The sequence below is a fragment of the Gouania willdenowi genome, chromosome 24 (genome assembly GCF_900634775.1).
Source record: "Gouania willdenowi chromosome 24, fGouWil2.1, whole genome shotgun sequence".
Lineage (NCBI taxonomy): Eukaryota > Metazoa > Chordata > Actinopteri > Blenniiformes > Gobiesocidae > Gouania > Gouania willdenowi.
The window spans coordinates 19,283,870-19,295,432 of record NC_041066.1 but is presented as its reverse complement, the minus strand read 5'-3'; the positions used below and the strand labels follow the sequence as shown (position 1 = coordinate 19,295,432).

At 32.8% G+C, this 11,563-nt stretch overlaps 1 non-coding gene across 1 annotated transcript; it reads left to right on the top strand.

Moving 5' to 3' along the window:
* The first annotated feature begins 9,937 nt into the window (after window positions 1-9,937).
* On the top strand, window positions 9,938-10,019 carry trnas-aga (transfer RNA serine (anticodon AGA)). The gene has a single exon. It is a non-coding gene; the product is annotated as a tRNA-Ser (tRNA).
* The last annotated feature ends 1,544 nt before the right edge of the window (window positions 10,020-11,563 follow it).

Below are 11,563 nucleotides of genomic sequence, written 5' to 3'. Positions count from 1 at the left end.
TTCTTTTATTTATGCAAGCACTTCAGCATGTACAATATGAGGGGGCTGTTCATATTGGCTATTAGTTGATTGGTGAATAAATAAATAAATAAAAACACAATAAATAAATAAATTGCATTTATAGCATTTTTTTGGGGGTATTTAGTCCTTTTTTATGGGATATATATATATTTATATTTATATAAATTTATGTTTAATAATCGCAAATTAATTCAAATCTGAAGCTTTACCGAATAACTGTGGGTGGAATCGTAATTACAGCGGAAAATGTAAATTGTGCTTTGTTTTGTGGAAGTTTTGCCATACATATCAGTATTTCCGTATCAGTGAAAAAACGATACTGATGTCAACCAATATTATATTTCATGGCAAATATCAGCCGATACCATCGGTGGGCCGATAATATCGCCAAACTATCTTAGCTTCAGTCAAATGCATTCATTAAAAAGCTGTGTGATTAATAAAAAACATTCAGACAAAAAAGAAGACGTCCAAAAACTCTTGCTATCATGAATTTGAACTTTCTGAACACCTGTGACCAGATGTGTATGAAAGTGTTTGGTTTAACTGCTGCAGATTAGAATAATGGCTCCATATTTTATGTTTATAGAAAGAGTATAGACTAGACACCGAGAGCAATATCTGAACGCATTAAAAAACAGGAGCTAGAGTGGCTGTAGGTGGGTTTCAATGAGTGTGGGAGAGAAATGCATGAGTGTGCTTAACTGTAGCTATAGCTGAGTCATGCGCTTCATGCTAAATAACCTTTTACGTCCCACTGAAACAAGCTCACAGGACTCATAGTGACAGTCAGACAAAACCCAGGTTTCCAGACTGCTGAAGGAGGACTTGATTAGGATCATGTCAATGACAAATGAGCTTATATTTAGAAACGTTTCGTGCACAATGGCGACACGGTTTGATCGGCTGAAACACAATCACTTTTCTACAGCCGAGCCAATTTGTGCCTTTGATAGAACGGGAGACAATTACCAGTAAAAGAGGGCGGCCCGCAATCTTGTGTTGCTTTCGGCCTAATTTGAAATAATTCTGATTTTGAATGAGTCTTGTGGATAGCGTGCATTATCCCACCACGCTATATCGCCAAGAGAACACTTGAGTAATCAGGGTTTGAATAAAGTGTTTTTCTGCCCACGTCGGACCAAGAAAAATGAAGGAGCTCATCAAGTGCGGCCCAAACTAATGGCCCCACAGCCCTGGCTTTGTGAGTCACTGGGGAGGGGGTTGAGTTATTTGTAAAAGCAAAGAAGTTAAATCCTGTGAAAAATAGAGCTGCAACAGAGTCCATTAATTTTAGTAAAAGATTGATTTAGGATAGAAACTGACTGGATTAAACCACTCATGGTTTTAGTATGACATTATTTCATTTTGATGGAATTGAGGAAGTTTCAGCCACAAAGTCATATCCTTAGGTGAATTTATTCTGTAATATTGTGTTCCTTGTTCGTTTACAGATCAATTTGCCATGTTAGAGGAAACGTTAAATGCAGCCTTGATGCTAGCTAGCTGCTAATTCAATGTTTAAAGTGTAAAGACCCCAAATGCATTGGACTTTTTAACTTTTTTTTTTTTTTTTTTTTTAACAAATGACATAAAAACAACAAAAGATAACTTAAAGGCCACACTTTAAGTTATCTTTCACACTTTCACATCTGATATTTGTCATTTTGTCTTGTTGAGGATCTCACTGAGTAGCTCTAGCATCAAAGGTAAACATCTGTGTGCTTTTTAGCTTGTTGGCTAGTTAGCGTTTCCTTTTTCAAATGTCAGAAAATGTCTGTCTGGAGCTGTATTTGAGCTACTAATTCACGTTAATCCACTATATTTCCGTTCATCCTTTTATGGCCAAATTCTTCAGATGTTTCCTTGGGTGGTAAAAACCTGTAAACTCTGAACAGATAATAAAATAATCAGGGTTCAGACCAATACACAGTAAAGGCCAATGTGTGTGTGTCTGATTCATATTTTTACCAGTCTTTTACTTAATTATACACTTATTTAATGTTTATTCTTTCTTTCGTTTTTGTTAAATGTTTTATGCTTTTATTTGTGATTTTTCTGAAGTGGCTGTAACGTAAGCAATTTCCCCCTGAGATTAATAAAGGAATACTGGATTTTCCCAAATCAATACTAACATGTTATCGATACAGTGAAGAGCATACAAATACTTAATTTAGAGATGATCATAATTATTATCAAATTTTAACGATAAGATATTTACTGATATGTGTATCGAATGCCAACTTAGAAAGAGTCTTTACTTACAAGTGATTACACAATATTGACCTAAAGATGATTAACATTTTGCTTGTAGAATTCAAAGAAAATGCTATAACTTTCCTCAGTTGTGATTTCCATGTTTCATGCTGAAAAAGTATAAACTATAAATGCATGTTTTACCCAGTTGTCCATGTTCGAGCACATTTTTTTCCTCCCAAATTACCATTGAGATGACAAAAATGGGTTACAGTGATTTAAAATCCTCAGTTGCTTCTCCTTAATGTGACACAAAGTGTAAAACAGAAGAAAACCACATCTAACAGGGAAATATATCAAATTAAAGTAACACAAATACAGAGGTATAAAGAGTACTAATATATCCTACTCAAGTAGACGTACTGTTACTTGATTGAAATTGTACTCAAGTACAAGTAAGTCATACATAAAATACTCAAGTACAAGTAAAAAGTAGCTGAATTGAATAGTACTCAAAGTAAAAGTTACTAGTTACTTTCATCCCCCACGTTTATTTTTGGTAACTAAACTTACCACGGTGACCATGCATACAGTAAAACATCTCATAACTTAAAAAGGAAGAGACCACATTCATTTATTTTCCACAAAGGCACCTGTATAAAATTATAAGTGTATCTAAATGTACAATTGTTTTTATGATGAAATAACACCAATAAATTCAATTCAAAATAATAAATGATCAGGCGCTCTAAGTAGAGCTAAATGTATGAAAATCAGGATCTTTATTTATCCCAGGGAGAAATTGTATTACAAATAAAAAAGAATGAACACTAAACAAAGAAATAAAGAGAAAGAAAAATGTACATAATTAAGTAAAAGACTGTTAATGATTAAACACAAGTGCACACATTACAGTACAAACAAATTAAATAAGATAAATAATAATGATAATACAAATATACAAATGCACACATATAATACAGATATATACAACAATCAAAGCTAAATAAATAACACATTTATTTATAATATTTATAATAAATAAATTAAAAAAACCTCCATTTAATTCTGTTTTGTTGCCGTGCATTACGTTTAATCTGATTGGTTGGCTATGATGTGATGCATTTGATTGTTGTCTGGTCATTTCATTTTTTGTAGTTTCACAATGTCTGTTGATCAACGAGTACTTGTAATCCATTACTTTCACCTCGGCACAAATATCTGCGAACAGCATTTTTTTTTTAGACTTTTTTAATGAGCTCAAAGATCTCAGTGGAGCTTCATCAATGGCCACAGGTGTGTTTTAAATGTTACCATTCGTTTCTCCTCTGTTACAAAGTCTCTTTTTGCTCATTAATCATCTACCCTCCCTCTGCCTCCCCAGCTACAGACCACCCCTTGATCCTCTCTCCTCCTATTCGGTCAAAACTGTCTCGACTTTATGCGATTTTGACCTACTTCTATACAATGATTGTCCCAGCATCCCCCCCCCCCCCCCCCACTGCTCATTCTCAGGTCTTTCGTCGAAAACACTTGTGACGTCAGCCGTCCCTTGTGTGTGAATGCCTGAGAGGTAACCTACTTAAAGAGAACAGGAGGTAGGAGACACTTTGAGGTGAATACCAATTGGGTTTCTTCTACTATTACCACTATTACCATGTGACTTTACAAACAAACCATTGATAGAGGAACAACATAGATGTACACGGTCACATTTTTAATCCATCAATAAATGTTTCTAATAGGTTGACAAAAATCAGTAGCCATTGGATCATGATGACAGAAATAACAAGGAGTGGATTGTTGTCACCACTTTGCAAAGGTTTTAAATAAGTGCATGGTTTTTACTTATAATAGGATAAACTCTGAAACTTTGTGTTTCCATTTAATTTAACTGAGTTGCAGGCTCTTACACCAGCAAGCGTAGTGTGGGAGGAATTTTCGTGTATGGAAAAGTTGCAAGTCAAATAAATATAATAAAGTAAAATAAAATCTGATGAAAAATAAATAAATAATTAAAATAAATAAATAAATAAATAAATAAATAAATAAATAAATAAATAAATAAATAAAATAAATAAATAAGCAGGGTTTTTTGGATAAACCCCCAAAGACCGGGAGTGATTTAAAAAAAAAAAAAAAAAGCTTAACTCCTGAATAATTGCTTATTTTCCCATCTTGCTTACCCTTCATACATCATTGAAATCTGCTTCCACTGCTGGATACAATTTAAAAAATGTGTTTATTTGTGAGAGAAAAGATGGAAAAGTTCAATAAAAAAAGCAAAGACTGTAACAAAAGTCTGAAAAAGCCATAAAAATCAAAGCCAAACTGCTTTTTTTTTACTTTACACAGTGATGCACCATCAACATGTGACGTCTCTAAGAGGATATCTTTGGTGTTCGAACAGATTATATGTAGATTAAGGATGAACAAATTAAAATATGTTCAACACAAAGGGGAAATTAATATTGCTTAGTTGACATTAAAGCCACACATTTCCTTGAGGCAAACTTCCACATTACATTGTTCATGTATGAACATGCATACTTTATGTAAATGAGTAAATTCTGCTTGACATCCTGCAACATGATGTAGACTTTCATCCTTCCTCGCTTTGTATGTTTTTAAACGTGCCTCGGAGTATTCACAGCTTCAAGGACATGTTTTCACGTGGAGTATTATGAGTGTCACTTCATCTGTTCTAAGGAGAATAAAGTACAAAATATTATCCAAATATACGCAATGATATACCCAAATCACTGTAATCAGTCAGAGGCTACTGTACAAGTGGGAGTTTGCCTGTGGTTGGCATCACTGTGTCAGTAAATCAGCCAAAGTGCAAATAAATGTCAAAAGAGCAAATATGCTGTTATTCTGCTATAACTCTGTTGTTATTTTTACACTATTCCAATCATATTTTGTGCAAACCTTTGTTCACATCTATCTAATATGCATATAAAAAAATGACTTTTGGATATTATAATCAAAGAAAAGCTAGCTAGCTTTGTGGGGACCCTATATGCAAGATGCTATCTTTGGCTTAATTATGTCAAAATAGTCAACAAAATAGTCAACTCACGATACGATATGTAATACGTTATTGCGCTCATGATACAATACAAAAAATAAATAAATACATAAATAAATTTCCAATGAAGATTAAGACATGAAATAAACATAAATTACACCTAAGAGTGAACTTTTCACTGTTTTCTGTCCAGGCACCTTTGAATTTTATATGGCTGTTTTTATATTTTGTGCCACAAAATTCCGTTACATTCCTACTAACCACCGCTTACAATAGCAGTTCATATTATACTTATGTCCTATGTCATTTTAAGCATATTAGGGGTACAGACAGATAAGTTCAATTCTCCACAGATGATATGATATGATATGCAAATGCATAGTCCGTCTATAACTATAAAACTCCTATGATCATTATAAAAATAATAAAATATATATTTATATATATATATTTGTTTTTTCTTCTTAAATTCTGAGCTAAAAACAACAAAGTTGTTGGAAATATTTATTCGGTGTAACCTTTTACTGATGATTTACTTAAATATCCAATACACCGAGACTCCATTGTTGTCATATATTAAAAATAAAGCAAGTTGAGTTTCGCCAGTTTTGTTGATTGGCTGCTACATAGCAACGATTCATTTCAAATCACGATACGTTGTTGGCGATTCGATTTAAAGTTTATTAATTTAGAACGATTCGATCCAAAACGATTCAGTAATTTGAAATTGATTCCGTAACTTTTTAGCCAAAATAATAATTCAACCAGTGTGATTGAAAATAAATACCTGAATACTGTACAGTACAGGTGAACTTTTATAGATTCCTGATGTTTGTTGTAGTGGAATCGTCCATAAATGTATTATAGACATAAACACACAAGTAAACAACAATTAATATCAAATGTATTCACATTTTATTTGAATAAAGTCCAACCAGCATTTCAGTTTAAATTAACAGGAAGTTAACTTTTCTGCTCCAATTTTCTATACTCATTACATGTTCAATTAAAATACGTATTAAGTTTATCAGAAAAAATAATACAATATAACAATGAAGTGCAACCAACATCAGTTCAGGGTAAATTAGCAGTGGTTGAACCTGATACTTTTCATTTTAACTTGATGCAGTAACGTCTTTAATATTAAAAGCGCGTTTAAAACACATCTATATAATGTCTGCCGTTGTTTTCTTGTATTGATACAATCGATTGATTACTTTTTAAAGCGATTATATATCGATTAGGGATGTCCCGATACAACATTTTCATTTCCGATATGATGCCAATATTGCAGCCTTGCGTTTCGGCCGATACCGATATTGATCCGATATCAGCATGAATCGTACATACTTTTATTTTATTTTTTTCTTTGATAAAAAAAAATAAAAAAATGCTTATTTTGTAGTGTGGAATGATAGAAAAGGCTTGATCAAGTGATGTCAAACAGAAAACAATAGTCAGTAACAGTAGGTATGAGAAAAACTCACCCATTTATTATTAACCAATTGGTTGCATGAATTTTAACCTTCAACATAATATCTACAGTATTCTACAATTGAATAATATGAATAAAAAATTAATTGGGGAAAAAAAAAAAAAAAATCTGAAATTCAGAAATTTTAATTCGATATCCGATATTCGTTTTCAGGCTGGTCTCGGACCGATATTGGTATTGGATTGGGACACCCCTAATATCGATTAATGTCATCCAAAAGGCCAACTTGCCAAGCACAGATTGATGTAGTTGGATCGTAGGAATATAAATCAATTCATTGATCTAATGGATGGATCTTTACACCCTCTTTGTATTTTACAGGTTCAAGTCTGAGCCACCCTGGCTATTGCATCAGTTTTCATTTTCACTCAGTCGGCCAGCTGTTTGTTGTTTGAACACGGCATGCGTTTTAGTGAATCTTTCATTTGGACATTGATGTTTTATTAAAGCGAGGCCCAAAGGAAAGGTCACCAGTAGCTAAACTGGTAATGAGCTGCCAGCGTGTGTCAAGTCAGCATTAAAACCTCTTCAACGTTTTCTAGAACGTGACATCAGTGACGATGTTGAAGCCTGGTTGAACCATCTGACTGAAGAGTTGTGGATCAAGAGGTGCAGATCTTTGGTGTGTTCAGGTTTTAAAGTCAGAAAATCATCTGCGCGCACTGATACAAAGTTGTTTGATTTGTGAGTAGACCCATAAAAAGGAAGGATTGTAGAATGTTTATTATAGATCTGTAGATGATAAATTGATATGAACAAGTTAAATTAACGGATTATTTCAAGCTGCCCATTACTGGAATGTAATGTTAAAGCTGTCTAAAGACATTATAAATTAAATCTATTATTATTATTATTATTATTATTATTATTATTATTATTATTATTATTATTATTATTATTATTATTACCTGGACAATCCCAGATAAAATTAATTTAAAACCCAGCAAAGAAAATTGTTTTTGAGAACTGCAATCATCAGCCCTGATAATCACCAGTTCTCTTGCATTTTATTTAATATTTATATTTAAAATATGTATTGAACTATTTATTGAAACTGAGTTATACATTTTTAGAAAGGTGAATTATAATATTTTATGAATGTTTTTATGCTGTTTTAGAATGTGACATTTTTGTATTTTTGTTTTGTTTTTAGAGACAGCAGATGAAAAATAGCCATTAGGCTAACTGATACATTTACGGTAACGTTTATCATTAAAAAAATAAATATAAATAAAAATTATGTAATTATTTGTTTTTATTTTGTGGATTTTTACATTTACATATGGTTAAGGTTATGCCTGTTCTCCTGCCACATCATCATTATATAATATAATATACTTACATGTGTGTTAAAAGCAATTTCCGTAGGATCATATAGTTGTTATATCCAAAATCTCAGAGAATGATTACATTTAAAACCCTCAAACTGTAACAAAGCTGTTTATGATTCAAGAGGTCTGATTCATCCTGATTCAAAAGGCCGTTTTCCCACCTCTGCAAAAGGCCTACACGAACAGGGAAATGAAATGATGGTTTGACTTTAAACAAAAACCAGACAAATACTGATTTCTTCTCCAAGCTGCATCAAAGTTTCCATCCGTTGCATCATCGGCCGTATCTCTCTCCCATCCTAACACCTGTTTACTGATCAGTTTCTTCCAGTCCACATTCGTGGGCTGGTCTTTCATTTCTGTTTTTTATATTTCACATGTTGTTTGTAGTTGTACTACGTGTAAAGTAAAAAATCCATCTGTTGTTGTTGTTTTTTTTATTTCTTATTTTTTTGTTTTTATCAGAAGCCTTTATCATGTTTCTTTTAATCATTTTGGACTCAGCACATTCAATTAAAGTTATGTGAATCATTTTCTCTGACAGAATGAATTAATTTTGTACGACTATACAATTTTGACTTTGTTCATCTAGTTTTAGGGAAAAATATTGTATTCACACATGCCAATGAGTAATAAAACGGTCCACTTGCAGGACGCTGAGAGAGCACTACTATTTCATCCTGCACAAAGGAGCAAGGTTATTAATGTGGATGGAATCAAGGCTAAAAAAAAGCATAGGAGGCGTAGAATATTGGAAACATAATCAACACCAAACTGAAAAAATGACATTGAGTTAGAAAATTAGGCTTTTTGAAAAGACAGAATTGTAACAAACAGGATAATGGATGAGTTTATAAAAAAAAAATGGGGATATATATGAGCTAAAAACAAATTGACTCAAGTAAACATAAATTTGCATTATTTTTCAAACGGAATTAAAAAGTGTTGAACTGAATGAAAGTACTGCTGTGTGATGGACTGGCAACGTAGCGCTGCAACCCTGAAATGGTGGTAAAAGCAGGTTAGAAGATGAATTTAATCAAAAAAATTTTGCCCATTTTTATGCCTTACTATAGCCTTACTTCCGTTTCGGGGCGTTTGAAACTTCTTCACCCGTTTTATGCCTTACTATAGCCTTACCTCTGTTTTGAGGTGATTGAAAATATTTTGCCCGTTTTTATGCCTTACAATAGCCTTACCTCCATTTTGAAGCGTATTAATTTTTTTCACCCGTTTTTATGGAAGGGCCAAGAAATCAGTAAGGTATACAAAAAATGACGAAAAACAAAAATCACCAAAAATCAGAGGTAAGGCTATTGTAAGGCGTGTTTTTTAAAAAAAAAATGAGTTAAGACCATCATTAGACCCTAAAAACTACTGCAAATATAATGCACATACTGAAACAGGGCTAAGAAAGCAGTAAGGCAGAAAAAATTACAAAAATAAAAATCACCAAAAATCGGAGGTAAGGCTATAGTAAGGAATTTTTTTTCAAAAAAAGAAATTGAGTTAATACCATCATTAGACCCTAAAACATACCTCAAATATAATGCACATACTTAAACAAGGCTAGTAAGGCAAGTGAGGCATAAAAACGGGGGAGAAAATTTCAAACGCCTCGAAACGGAGGTTAGGCTATAATATAGTTTCGAGGTGTTTGAAAATTATTCTTGAATTTTTATGCCTTACTATAGCCTTTCTTCCATTTCGAGGTGTTTTAAATTTTCTCGCCCCTTTTTATATCTTACTGTAGCCTTACCTCCGTTTCGAGGCATTTGAAATGTTTTTTTGCCATTTTTTACTTACTTTCACTTTCTCGCTCAACTCAAAGGACAGGTTGTCTCAGAAACAGTGCACTGTCAAGTTGTCGTGGCCGAGCGGTTAAGGTGGTGGACTAGAAATCCACTGAGGTTTCCCCGCACAGGTTCGAATCCTGTCGACAACGCTTGCTGTACATTCTGCTTGGTGACATGTTTGAAATATTTTCACCTGTTGTTATGCCTTTCTATAGCCTTACCTCCGTTTTGAGGCCTTACTTCTGTTTAGAGGTGTTTGAAAATTTTTCGGCCATTTTTATGCCTTACTATAGCCTTAGCTCCGTTTCGAGGCGTTAGAAATTGTTTCGCCCATTTTTATGCGTTTCTATAGCCTTACCTCCATTTCGAGGCGTTTGTAAATTTTTCTTTAATTTTTATACCTTACTATAGCCTTACCTCCGTTTTGGGGTGTTCTAAATTCTCTTGCCCGTTTTTATACCTTTCTATAGCCTTACCTCCATTTCGAGGCCTTTGAAAAAATGTTGCCCCTTTTTATACCTTACTATAGCCTTACCTCTGTTTCGAGGCGTTTGTAAATTGTTCTTGAATTTTTATGCTTTACTATAGCCTTACCTCCGTTTCGAGGCAATTCAAAATGTTTCGCCCAATATATGCCTTACTATAGCCTTACATCCATTTCGAGGCGTTTAAAAAATTTTCGCCCGTTTTTATGCCTTACTATAGCCTTACTTCTGTTTAGAGGTGTTCGAAAATTTTTCGCCTGTTTTTATACCTTACTATAGCCTTAGCTCCATTTCGAGTAGTAGTTTTTAGGGTCTAATGATGGTCGAAACTCAATTTTTTTTTTTAATTTTTTGAAAAATATGCCTGAAAAAAATGCCTTACGATAGCCTTACTTCAGATTTTTGGTGATTTTAGTTTTTCGTCATTTTTTCTATCTTACTGCTTTCTTAGCCCTGTTTAAGTATGTGCATTATATTTGCAGTAGTTTTTAGGGTTTAATTATGGTCTAAACTCAAATTTTTTTTTTTTTTTAATTTTTTGAAAAAGATGCCTTACTATAGCCTTACCTCCGATTTTAGGTGATTTTTGTTTTTCGTCATTTTTTCTATCTTAGTGCTTTCTTAGCCTTGTTTAAGTATGTGCATTATATTTGCAGTAGTTTTTAGGGTCTAATTATGGTCTAAACTCAATTTTTTTTTTTTTTGAAAAAAATGCCTTACTATAGCCTTACCTCCGATTTTAGGTGATTTTTGTTTTTTGTCATTTTTTCTATCTTAGTGCTTTCTTAGCCCTATTTAAGTATTTGCATTATATTTGCAGTAGTTTTTAGGGTTTAATTATGGTCTAAACTCAATTTTTTTTTTTTTTGTCATTTTTTCTATCTTAGTGCTTTCTTAGCCTTGTTTAAGTATGTGCATTATATTTGCTGTAGTTTTAAGGGTCTAATTATGGTCTAAACTCAATTTTTTTTTTTTTTTTTTTTTTTGAAAAAAATGCCTTACTATAGCCTTACCTCCGATTTTAGGTGATTTTTGTTTTTCGTCATTTTTTCTATCTTAGTGCTTTCTTAGCCTTGTTTAAGTATGTGCATTATATTTGCAGTAGTTTTTAGGGTCTAATTATGGTCTAAACTCAATTTTTTTTTTTTTTGAAAAAAATGCCTTACTATAGCCTTACCTCCTATTTTAGGTGATTTTTGTTTTTTGTC